Here is a 13780-nt window from a genome sequence, read left to right as displayed (position 1 = left end):
TACGGGTGGCCCTATTTTATATATGTGGAACACAGGGCATGCATGAGGCAAGTGCACTAGCGATCGTGATTGTTTACAGGGCGCAACGCGTATCTTGGGGCCAGTTTAGTCTGGCCCAGTCACTGCGTTTGTACGTAAATAGCGGGCGATTCATTCATTGTCTTATTATTTATTCTCGTTGTTGATCTGTTTTATTGTTTTTAGTGTGTTTAATGATTATTGTCGTTTTTTTGTTATAATTTATTTTAAAGTTTAAATTTTTATTACGTCCATAAACAATACATTTTAACTATGAACAAAATCGATAGTTTATTAGAAAAACGTTTCTCGTTATTTCTCGGAAGTTTCGACATTGATTTATAAAATAAATAATAGAAATAATAACGTTTTTGTTTTAACACTTGAAAAATGAAAACATTTTGCAGGGCGGCCAGCTGGAGTCGAACCAGCGTGTTTGGATTTCCGGTTCATTGCCCTAGTCCGTTGAGCTTCTTCTTCTTCTTCTTCTTCTTTTTTTTTTTTTTTTTGCTGTAGTCCGTTGAGCTTTTATTTGTATAATCAACATGCTATGTACATTCGGAACTATATATAAATATTTACAATCTATGTACGATATTTACATAGCATGGTTGTTGTTGTTAACATATTATTCTAATATGTTGACAATGTTAGTTTGCAAGTACATTTTTTTCTCTTTTTTTTTTTTTTTTACACACAATATTTTAGATATATCTATTTATTTTCATATATGTTACTGACCAATTACATTACTTCTATATTTCTACTATATATATATATATATATATTTTTTTTTGCATGTTATTTTTACTCTTTACATCATTCATTTCTATTCCCACAGCTATACAGCTGGTGGGTTACATATTTACATCTGCATTCGAATATGCAGACATTAATTTTATACCTATAATATATATATTGCGTTATTGTAACAAATCTTTGCTAATGGCACATTTAATAATATATCCTTACCATATATATTCATATACACATTCCGTTGAGCTATGCCCAACTGCAAATCTTTCGAGTTTTCGTGTTATTAATACGTTGAGTCCGTATATGTTACGTCCTAACAATTTTAAAAAATTAATAGCTCAATGCATCAGTGGATTCTGACTAAACATCAGTTTAATAGAAATAATAACTATAAATCAATAACAGAACCCACTATATAAATATTAAACAAGTAAGTTGTTTTTGGCCCCTGGCCCCACCTGTTTTTATTGTCGCCAGCCGCCACTGAGTATATGGTTTCAACTGGTCTTCGTGATTCAACTAATCTCGTTGGTTTTCTTCTCACTACTCTATTATTATTATTATTTTACACCTCCAGGGAGTTCAAAACTCATCGAGGGAGGATATCTACTCTACAACTCTTTGTCTCCACCACTCAACTCATCATCTACACCGACGCCATCTACTGTCCAACACCACAACTAGTATTTTCACAGACAATCACAAGCATCCATGCCCACAGCGGAATTCGAACCCTCATCCTTTTGGCTGGAGAGCGGATACGCTAACCACTCGGCCAACCAGGCCGGCAGTTAATGGTCCAAACCAAAGTGTTTCACAAAAAAACGGGTGCTCCTAATCATAATAAGCCTGCTATTATATTGATCATTAAAATACGTTGAATAGGTAGACAACGGCGAATGAAAGAGTCCAGCGTCAGGATCATGAAACTCCATGAACAAGCAAATAGCAACAACAGTAATAATTTATTCAATACAGCTGCTTGGTTTACAAATACTACAGTCATTTTCTCGCGGAATTTTTAAATTATTTTTTAATCTGTGTACGCTTAATTTCTCCTGGCAATGAAGCCTTCCTCCCCATACCACCTGTAATAATTTTGATTTCAAAGTTGAGAAATAATTAAATTGCAGAAGCTAAAAGAATTATGAATTGTAGATGTCAGAATGTTCGTTTTTCATCGATAAGAATTCTTCAAGTCATCGGAACTGGTAATGAAATAGACTATAATATTATATATATTATATAGATATGAATTCTTGAAGTCACCGGAACTGGTAATGAAATAGACTATAATATTATATGTATTATATAGATATGAATTCTTGAAGTCACCGGAACTGGTAATGAAATAGACTATAATATTATATATATTATATAGATATGAATTCTTGAAGTCACCGGAACTGGATATATACAAACACCCACATATAATAGTTTATCGGTACACGTAGCATTTGGTCAATGATTTTTATATTTAGAATATTCGAATACTGATTTAAATAGAAACGTAGTAGGTATTGTAATCGATTTTGTTAGAAACAATTTATGTATGATAATTATAAGTAAAGTGAAAGCAACGTGAATTAATCGCAATTTTTTTTTTTATTCTGCAAATTATTCTAAACAACTTTCACAATCTTCACATTATTTTCCGATTGGCTGAGGAACTTCCTAATCATTAAAATCTTTTGCTGTCACCATTGGCTGAGGAACTTCCTCAGCCAATGGTGACAGCAAACACGAAACGAGGGTTATAATTTCCAAGAAGTCATTTCTCGACGCAATTGCGACCAAGTGACCGTACCCGAAACGAGAAGCGAATACGCTTTTTATTTCTACGTTGTTTGTGTTATGGTGGTTTAATTTGTATACCTTCCTGTGTGCTGCTTGTGATCGCTACGTTTTGATGTGTGTTTGATTTGAATTGTTCATGGTATGGACAACAGATGGCTACTATGCAACCCACGACATCCATAATGCGGCGGGCCACATTGTCTCGAACAGTGACCTGTTACAGTACGAAAGACGGAGCTCTCGCTATTCTCCTCCTACAGAGCTGTGCGCCACAGTGATGTTAAATACGTAACTTCCTTTCATCCCCTTCCGGCGACATAAAATCCAGTTACGAACAGAGACGTGGTGCTGCGAAATATATGACATAATCAAGAAGTTAAAGAACAAAAAGGCTCCTGGACCTGAGGGAATCACCAACAAGGTGATAAAACTACTACCCCGCACAGCTACTGTGCATCTCACTAACAAAATAAACTCCATCTTACACTACAAATATTTCCCTTCCCACTGGAAGTTAGCAGATATAATCCCAATCCATAAACATGGAAAAGTCCTGCGATTACCTCAAAGTTACAGACCAATTAGCCTCATCTCAAATCTGGGCAAAATCGCCGAGAAAGTTATTCTTACTAGACTCCAAGCATTAGTGCACAGGCTTAACATTATACCAGAGGAGCAGTTTGGGTTTTGCCAACCTTACAGCACTACACAAACAGATCTATAAATTGTTGGAATAATTGGCGTCAATGCACTGGGGCTGTTTTCCTGGACATAGTCAGTGCATTCGACAAGGTTTGGCATTATGGCTTGCTACACAAAATGATATCTTTTGGCACACCATTGGGAATGGTTCAACTGATCAGGTTATACCTCTACAATAGGCACATGCAAGTTAAGTTAAATAGCGCACTCTCTACACAACAGTGCATCTTGGCTGGAGTCTCACAAGGATCTCTACTGGCACCGACTCTATTTTCCATATATACGTGTGATATCCCGCACAACCCACTGTCATCTATCAAAGCCTTATATGCAGATGATACTGGCCAGATATTTAAAACTGCATCTAGCAATCAAGAAACTGCAGGAAAATCTACTGCTAATCAAACAATATTTCACCAAATGGCAACTCCAAGTAAATCCTCAAAAGAGCATAGCAGTGCTATTCGCCAAAAGATCAATGCTTCCTACTGAAGACATCTCTACTGGAGACATAATGATCACTCGCTTTTCACTTGCCAAACTAACTTGCCTAAACATTTTCTGCTCATCATCTTTATTCCCTGCTCTGTAGCAACTTCCCATCTTTCCTTATAAACATCTATCTCACACCATATACTCTCTAAGTCATTAGTGTTATTTCCACTGAGATTCTCTCTTCTGAGAATGCACAATTCATATTTTATTATGAGTAACACTCCACCACGATGCTTACCTTCCATACTATGCCGAAATGTACTATAGACTTAGATTTCTATCCCTGTTAGAACATCCTCCTTAGTTAAGCAAGTTTCACTGATACCAACAACATGCCACAAACTCATCCCCTTTATTCCTAATGCTCCTAGCATTTGGATATAGAAAAAACAGTGTATTGCCATTATTCTTATAGCTATTATTACTCCTCTCATACTCCACCTGGCTTTGTAATATAGAGTACGCCTCTTATTTCTCAAGCCCCCTATCTCCACAGATAGTAGCTTGAGAGTTTGAGTGGCAATTTTAGTTCTCCTTCACACTTTCGCCCCTTTTTCACTGCCATTGCCACACTCGTTATCATTCCACCAGGCAAGCACTCTGGCACTCTACTCTGCACACCTTGAATCATTGAATCTCTATACACAGCACTTCTGGACAGATAAATCCATCTTTCTCTCACTGACATCCCTGATGGCTTCCGATTTAATAAGGATTGAAGGCACAGTTTGATGAGTTGTGTGTATGTGTGACAGATCCACAACAAGTATTTTGACTTCATGGAGATCTCAGGAAAATAATAAAATAATATTATGGTTTATTCGTATGTTTACTGGGAAAGTTTCGTATATACTCTCAGCATCTGTACTATTAAGAGGTTCAGTATACAATGGGTATTATGCGTAATGGAAAGATTCCAGGTGAAGATGAGTAACCAATAGAAGTTCTGAAAGCAGGTAGTGAACCAGTCATGACTATGTTAAGTAAAATTTATACATCATGCCTAAGACAGAAGGTAATACCAAAGAGTTGAAATAATACTTGCCTTATTATAGTTTTTAAAAAGGGAGACAGAGAAGATATCAGTCTTCTTTGAACAATATACAAAATTTTTACAAAAATCATTAGTAACAGATTACAAAATAAACTAGATTTTTGTCAACCACCCGAAAAAGCAAGATTCAGAAAAAAAAAATTACAACACTATTGATCATATATATATATATATATGTATATACAGGGTGTTCGGGATAAATTTGACAGTTTCGTAAGGAAAAAGAAAATCTTCTTTGTATCTATTAAATTTAATGAATTGACAAAAAAACATTACAGGCAGAGTTAATTACAATACTATCAACAAGATTTACTCAAAATAACCACCATTAGCATCGATCACAGCTTCAATTCTGCTTCGGAACCTCGAACAAGCTGATGCTACAGTCTCCCTGGGAAGGGCCGCAAAAACTGTTTTAATTTTATCCATTAACTGGGCTTTTGTATTACTGGAAGTGCGATTGGTGTCTTTTTCAACTGCGCCCCATACAAAATAATCCATGGGGTTAAGGTCTGGGGAGTTTGGAGGCCAAACATTTGGACTGGTGAAGTCGTAGAAATTTTCAGACAACCATTTTTGACTTTTCCCAGAGGTGTGGCAAGGGGCCGAATCCTGCTGCCATACATACGGCCTACCATTGGCTACCCTTGTTATCCAGGGCTTGACTACAGTTAGCAACTCCACGAACAAAGCCCGAATTCCAATGCCAGGGTTCTTCAACACCTGTTCCTGCAGATTTGCGAGGAATTCTGCTGTACGAACGCAATCAGATCGTCTGCTAGGGATCTTTCTTCTTGCTACATCCTCGTAGTCACCATTGCAAGTCTCTAGTTCATGCCTGATTGTTTTTACTGTATTCAGGGAGCATTGGGCAGCAGTCGTAATATCCTTATTTTGATGGCAGGCACGAATCATCATGATACAAGTTATTCTCTTCCATGATTCAGGTGGGTTCCAGCTATCCATCCTTTCTGACATCTTGTATATGAATGAAGAAGGGTCCAAACTTTTAAATGAAGAGAAGTGTGTGTTAATACATGTAACTTACGGAAAAATATAATTAATTATAAATATGTCAAATTTATCCCGAACACCCTGTATATATATGTAATAAGACAAATCATTGAAAAGACAAATGAATGCCAAATATATATATATATATATATATATATATATATATATATATATTCATCTGCAGCTATAAAATACTCCCCGTATACGGGAATAAAAAGGCGTCAGCTGATTTTTTTTTTTTTTTTAGCTATAAAATAAGTAACAATATGAAATTTCCTATAAAAAGGGAAACCAGGAAAATGCCATTTCACCTAAATTATTTACAATAGTTCTAGAAGAAATTTTTAAAAACCTGGATTGGAAAAATAGAGGAATTGTGGTAAATGGTAACGAACTAAATCACCAACAATTCACTGATGATACTGTTCTTTTAGGAAACTTTGCAGAAGAACTCCAATAAATGAACAGTGAACTGAATGCAAAAAATAAAAAAGGAAGAATTAAATGTAAGCAAAGACGAAACAAAAATAATGTATAATAAATACATCACCAAAAAGCCAATACAAACAGAAAACCAGGAAATTTGTATAGTAACCTCCTATTCCTATGGTTACCTAGGACAAAAGATCACAGTAGAGGGTGACTGTGAAGAAGAAATTGTATATAGAATTCAACTTAGTTGGATAGCCTTTAGAAAACACCGTGAAGCACTCAAAGGAAACATCCCAATCTACCTTGAAAGAAGAATATTCGACAGTTGTATATTGGTCATGGCATATGGAATTGAACATAGACTTTTACACAAAAATTGACCAAGTTGAGGATTACCCAGAGGAAAACAGAAAGATCATTACTCAGTAGAGCTAAGACTGGAGTGAGAGACATTATAACAGCCATTAAAAGATCCAAATGCCAATGGGTGAGAGACATTATAACAGCCATTAAAAGATCCAAATGTCAATGGGTAGGTTATATTGCAGGATGTAACACTCAAAAACGTACAAAGTTGATATCGAAATACTGTGTTCAATCTCAGAGATGGAAAGAGCTACAAGAAGACCAAAGAGACAGTGGGTGAATGATATTAAAGAGATGGCTGGAATTCATTGGCATAGAAAAGCTCAAAATAGATATGAATGGAGAACTTTGAGGGAGATGTTCATCCAGCAGTGGACACTCAAAAATAGACTACAACTGTATGTCTAGGTTAATTATTATCCAATTAACTGCACTTAGTGTAGCGGGGATGAAGTCCAACAGGTTTCCATTGTATGCATGTAGGGCACATTCTACTGTGATATGACATTGTCTGGTGGGGGTGATCCACAGTTGCACCTGGGTGAGGCAATCATGCCCCATTTGTAAAGGTGGTCTGCACATCTGCCATGATTGGTATGGATTCTCTTAAGAGTAGACCACATTTTCTGGGGTAGGTCAAAACCCAAAGGCATCTGGGTTGGTCCACTCTTCATGGAAATTCCCTGTTGAAGTATTATGCTAGGACCCTTTCCACTTCTCCTTCATGTTAAATTTTGTCTCTGAAAGATTTTTCACTGTTAGGATCAAAGGGTGCCTTGACTGTAGTCTATTTATTTCTAGAACCAGGATGTCTTCGTGGATTGGGAGATCTTGGATTTCCATGATTTTGCTGTATTCATGTACAAGAAAGTTGGGTCTGCAGAGATGTGGAGCTGGGATGCTGCTTAGCACTGAAAGCCAGTAGGATGAGGTTAATTTCACAGTTCCAGAAATAAGGTGAATAGTGGCGTTAAGCTGAGCATCCACCAAGCACACATGGGTGCTGTTCAGCCATGCAGGTCAGCATTATTCAGCTGCGTAGTAAACAGAGAAAGAGCAGTGCAGTGAAGCGTTGCTGCTGAGGCATTTCATGTTGTTCTGTAGGGCTTTTGCAGTATATTGTTTCATGTTTTTAGCTTGGATGCTGTGTTTATGAGATGTGTTTCAGAGTTCTATCCAAAGTGAAGCCCAGATATTTTGGGAATCTGTTGTGGTGTAGCAGTTTGTGGTGGAAGTAGACCATCAGTTCTTTGTTAGCCTGGTTATTGTTCAGGTGGAAGCATGAAACAACTGTTTTGCTAGGATTTGGACGTAATCTCCATTTGCAGAAGTATGCATCTAGGACTGCAAGATGTCATTTGTTAGTATATCTTCCATTGTAGTAAAGTTGGTGTGTCTGGTGACTGGAGAAATGTCATTAATGTAACAAAACTGCTTGGAGGCTGTGGCAGGCAAATCTGCTTCCAAGAAGCTTTATTACACGATGTATAAGTTAAAAAGGAGGGGGAAACCAGAACTGAACCTTGTGGTAATCCATTATCCAGTGTTCTTCGTTTACTTTTGTTCTTCTCCATAAACACTTGGAAAAGGCAGTTGCTTAGCATGTTTTCAATTAGTTTAGCTATTGTTCTGCATGGGACGGCACGGAGTAACTTGCAGATTGCACCTTGCCTTCAGACTGTATCATAAGCTCTGGTAAGGTCTACAAAAGTTACAGCTGTTTTCAGGCATTGTTGGTAGCCTGCCTCTATATGTGGTGTGTGGGATGTGTGGTGAGTTGCTATGATCAGGTTCTGATCATAGCAACTTTGTTTATGTCTGAATCCAGCCTGTTCCACTGGAACTTTTCTGTTATCTTAGGGGCAATTCTATTGAGGATGAGCTTTTCTAGGAGCTTATAACAGGTGCTAAGCAGGACATTTGTTCAGTAGTTTTCTGGTTTGTTGTGGGTTTTCCTGACTTTAAGATGGGGATAATTTTTGTCCTCTTAAACTCTTTTGGGAGTCTGGTGGATGTCAGAGAAGGTGCAAGCCAACCACTATCGAGCTTTCTGGCCTGACTTCAACAGGAAATCAAGATGAATTTCATCGAAACCTGGAGCCTTGCCTGGTTTCGTATCCATTAAAGCAGTGTTAAATCTTCAAGAGTGAAAGGTCATGAATATAAAGGGTCTGATGGGCTTCTATTCAAATATGTAAGTTCTCTTTATTTTAAGAGTGTGTTGTTTGTCCTTAGCAGTATATCTTGATGTGTTGACAATATGTGTTGCATATTGGTTAAGAGAAATAGCTGATACTTACTGGACAGTCAGGGTGCCACTACGTAGTTTTCTTAAAAAGCATAAGCCTCTTGGTATGGTCTTCTTATCTACAGCTAAAACAGCTCCCACGAATCACTTGAAATTATTGCTTGTTGGAGGAATCCAACAGACATATTTGCCAAGATAGGCAGAAAATGTGTCCCAATTGGCTTTCTGGAAGTTTTAGCAGGGATGTTGGATGGATCTGATAAAGAGTACCTTCAGGCCTACCTTTAATATAATTGGTCTATGTTGGGTTCACGGAAAGGTGGAGAGAACTCTTCTCAATGTAGGTAACAGTCACCAATTGTTGTCTTAGTGACAAAGCAGTGGTCAGGGTTGTACCCCCTGTTCCAAACTGCTGACCCAAGAGAAGATGTGTTTTGCATCGAAAATTAGGTGCATGTTGTGAATTTCTGCCCATTCAGTCAGTTTCTCCACATTCATTGTTGGAAGCATATTTCCATAGTGTGTGGTGGCTGTTGAAATCCTCTATATGCATCGCAGGGATGGTTGTGCACTGGTAAAACTTGCAGAGGCCACTAGAGGACTGGAGGTTTATACACATTGGTAATGATTATGTTCCTTCGCTTGGTTGTTATCTAATGCATGCCATCAACAATGCTGGTTGTAATGAGGTCGGAATTTTCTAGGGTGCTAGGTACATAGGTGGCAAGACTGTATGCATGATGGTAAGTGGCTCCAATGATAATGTAACCAGGAATTCGACCCCTGTGGTCGAGTTGGTCCTTGTCCTTACAGTGAGTCTCTTGGACAAGAACAACGTTGACATTGTTGTCATATAAAATCTTTGAGAGGTATTCCCATTTTGCTCTATAACCCTCAACATTAATTTGGCAAATTCAGACAGGTCCAATATTTCTAGTCATCTTGCCCTTAAGAGAGCCAATTCATGTGTTTGAGTTTACGTGTGCATTAACCAGGAGATCGAGAAGATAGTCTGGTTGCCAAATTGTTCTAACTCAGTGTTATCCAGGGTGCACCATGAGGAGGTGCACCAGGGTGCACCATCACTTGCCTTAGTAGTGCTTTGCACCATAATGCAAAGCACTACTAAGGCAAGTGATGTGAAGTCATTAGCTTCTATATACGAGTGGCCCCAGTTCTGAAAATACTTCAGGTGCAAACTTTGTTTGCTTACACTTGGATAAAGGATTAAACCAAGTATATAATTTCTTGGTATCTTTAATTTATAGTATAATCAAGTCAAAGTTTGTCTAATTTTTTTTAAAAATAAATTTACATATCATACATTATTTACTTTTGTAATATCAGAATAAAGTTTAATAAGGATTTATGTATCATGTGTCAGAGAACAATCAATGATGTGATCGGAAAATTACAAGACTCCCAGGTGTGACACATTTTGGCTACTTGTATATAAAAATGACTTCTGCATTACTTTGACCTTAGTATCACCTCTCAACCTCGAAATCACAGGCATTAATGTCCTCACAAACTCAATTGGAAACCTAAAACTTTTTGCTGCTTACAACCCTCCATCAAAAACATTATTGACCTCAGATCTGGATGCCATCCTTGGAGTAAAAGGACCGGTCATCATCGCTGGAGACTTCAATGCACACCATCCTGCCTGGAACAATAAATCTACCAACAAAAATGGCCGAATACTGTTTAACTACTCAAGTTCCAATTTCATAGCTGTGGCTGGTCCTTCTATACCAACTCACATCAGTCCAATTGGCTCCTCCGACGTCCTAGATATTGTTGTCCTCCAAAATGTCAAATTGCAGTAAAAATTGGATTCACATGACGAATTAACCTCTGACCACAACCCTATTCTGCTCCAATTAGGCAATCATAAGGGACTCTTCCCCCCCCCCCCACACCTTCATACCTTCATACCTTGGGAAAAACTATCCAATGTGCTCACAAACTACTTTGGTCATGTTCCTCATATTAACTCTAAAGAAGAAATTGATTCTGCAATCAATAAATTTACTCAACAAATCAATACAGCCTTATCATCTTTCACCTCAAATATGCCTACTTCCAAGCCTAAAAGACTTCCAGAAGATATTATGCACTTAATCAGGGAAAAAAATAAGGCAAGAAAAAGATACTTTAATACCAGGGGAGAGCCTGTGTAGCTCAGTAGAAGTGGCGTTTGCACTCTACAGCATTGGACCATGAAGAAAGGATTTGGTGGTTCAAATCTAGTCGCCGACTAGAGGAACTTTTCTAAGCCTTTTATCGGCCGGTTCCCGAGTTAGTCGATCTCTGGCACGGGCTAGCGGGTTTTTTCTCCCGGAAACTCGGTTTTTTGTCCCGTAAACTCAAGAAAATCGACCGTAGAACCCACACTATTTTCAGACATTAAAAATATTGTGTCAGGGTTAGAGACCACGAGGTGGCGGCACTAGCTTGCCGCCTTCTTCACTGCATACCGATGAATCAGTGATAGCCTTGGGCCTGCTATCTCTCGGATTGGCTACCAGTGGAGATTGAACTGCCCACTCAGTCTCGATAAGTTAGTAGGATAAACGGCCCCTCCTACACCCTATATGGGAACAACATAGGCATTAGCTTGATTTTTTATAATACCAGGGCTCCCCAGGATAAAAAGTTACTCAACCGGTTGAATAGTGCAGTGAGAGATGCACCGAAGGCCCACAGAAACAAAGTATGGGAAGATAAAATGGCTTCCATTTTACCCGGTTTGATCACCGGGAAACTGTTAAGAAATATCAAAAATGAAAATAAAACTCTTCCTCCTCTCAAATCAGATTTAGGCATAGTTCACTCAGATTCTGAAAAAGTTGAAACTATAGTGAAAAACTTAGAAAAGCAGTGCAGTCCATCTTATGGTAACCTGAACTTCAGTCATATTTATAAAATCCACCGCCACGTCAGATACGTACTAAAACAGTATGATGCTTGTACCAGCCAACTCACACCTACTTCTCCAGACGAAATCTACGACATCATACAAAATTTAAAAAATAAAAAAAGCTCCTGAACCTGATGAAATCCCAAATAAAGTTATTAATTTGCTACCCCAAAAGGCCATTGTACATCTTACAACAATAATAAATACCATTCTTAGATTAAAATACTTTCCCTATGCTTGGAAGTTGGCAGAAGTGGTCCCTATTTATAAGCCTGGTAAGGACCCACAGCTGCCACAAAGTTATCGCCCCATCAGTCTTATTTCCAATTTGGGCAAAATTGCTGAAAGAGTCATCCTCTCCAAAATTCAAGTTTCTGTTAACAAGCTAAATATCCTACTAGTTAAATACATTACCACCAGCTTCAACTGGCATCAATACACCAGAGCAGTCTTTCTTGACTTAGAAAAGGCCTTCAATAAATTATGGCCCTTTAGACTCCTATACAAGTTAATTTTAGCTGGCGTTCCACTGGATTTGATCCACCTCATTAAGTCCTTTCTTTCTGGAAGACACATGCAGGTTAAACTAAATGGGGCGGTTTTTACCCAGCAGTGGATCTTGGCTGGAGTGCCTCAAGGATCCCTCCTGGCGCTGATACTTTTCTCGATTTACATGACGGACATCCCGCATAACCCGACGTCATCTATCATTGGTCTCTATGCCGACGATACATCAATACTGGCCAGATCTTAAACCACATCTTGTTTCAAAGAAACTACAAGATAACCTGCTGAAACTGGAACACTGGTTCTCCAATTGGAGAGTGCAAGTAAACCCTCAAAAAAGCAGTGCTCTTCTGTTCACAAAAAATTCAACATCTCCCAAAGGAGACATCTTTCTATTTAACATCAGAATTTCCTGGAAAACAGAAGCCAAATATCTAGGCGTTCTGCTAGGTAGAAAACTAACCTTCAGCCCGCATACAAAATCCTTATGTGCAAAGGCATCAAAAGTCATAGCACAGCTTTACCCTCTTATCAATAGGAACAGCAAACGAGATATTAAAATCAAATTGCTCCTCTATCAGTTGATGATTCGACCCATTACCACTTATACATCCCTCGCCTGGAGCCATATTTCAAGCTCAAATATCCTTAAACTGCAAAGACTGTAAAATAAATGCTTACGCATGATCTTAAATGCACCATGGTACATTAGAAATGTTCATCTTCATCGAGACACAAATATCCCTTATATCTACTCTTTCCTGCCATCTCTCGCAGTAAAGTACTTCTCAAAATCGTCCTCACATCCAAATGAACTAGTTCAACAGCAGCAAATTATGATGAATTGGAATTATGCAAATATAGATGACCTAAGACCATCCTAGTTCCCTTCCAAGATGTATAATTTGCCCAACTTGGGCTGAGCACATAGCTCATAATTTTTTTCCTAAACAGTAACCTATCAGATAGCAGGGATTAAAAGCTTTATGGTTCACCCTTATAGACAGTAGCGTTCTGCATCAGTGGGAGCTAGACCTCTGGGTCTAGCTCCCACTGATGAGACCTCAATAAATGTTGAAACTGGTCTGGGCGAAAGGCGACCCTTCCCATAATGCATAGCATTATACATGTCTCTATGGATAAAACAAGTGAGGTGAAGTCATTATCTTCTATATATGAGTTGCCATAGCTTTGTTTACTTATACTTGGATAAAAGATTACCAAATATATAATTTCTTGGTATCTCGAATTTATATTTTCTGCACTGAGGTTATGAGCTCCATAGAGCTCATAACCTCAGTGCATTGTCTGTTAATTATGTGTGCATTCCACAGGCCGGTTTGATGTTGCTTTTTTGTAAGATGCAAAACAGTGTCAAGTAATAATATTGACACTGTAGTGTTGTTCACCATACTTTATTATTAATATTGTTCAAAAAAAAAAATCAGCTAACGCCTTTTTATTCCCG

At 38.1% G+C, this 13780-nt stretch overlaps 1 protein-coding gene across 2 annotated transcripts in view; it reads left to right on the top strand.

The window, feature by feature from the left end:
- Positions 1-1574: 1574 nt before the first annotated feature.
- The window catches only part of LOC150098049 (putative methyltransferase DDB_G0268948), a 116344-nt gene continuing 104138 nt past the window's right edge, over positions 1575-13780 (top strand). The window contains exon 1 of one of the 2 annotated variants that reach the window (XM_090406369.1): positions 1575-1985. The gene's annotated coding sequence lies outside the window, so the exon portion shown is untranslated. Of the gene's footprint in view, positions 1986-2095; positions 2118-13780 lie in introns of those variants that run through there. The other variant, XM_090406371.1, reaches the window with a different exon arrangement.

Source organism: Typopeltis vanoorti, chromosome 16 (assembly GCF_054136105.1).
Source record: "Typopeltis vanoorti isolate ZY-2024b chromosome 16, IOZ_Tvanoo_1.0, whole genome shotgun sequence".
NCBI classification, from domain to species: domain Eukaryota; kingdom Metazoa; phylum Arthropoda; class Arachnida; order Uropygi; family Thelyphonidae; genus Typopeltis; species Typopeltis vanoorti.
Note: the sequence above shows the minus strand (reverse complement) of the source record. Positions and strands in the feature narration are given on the sequence as shown.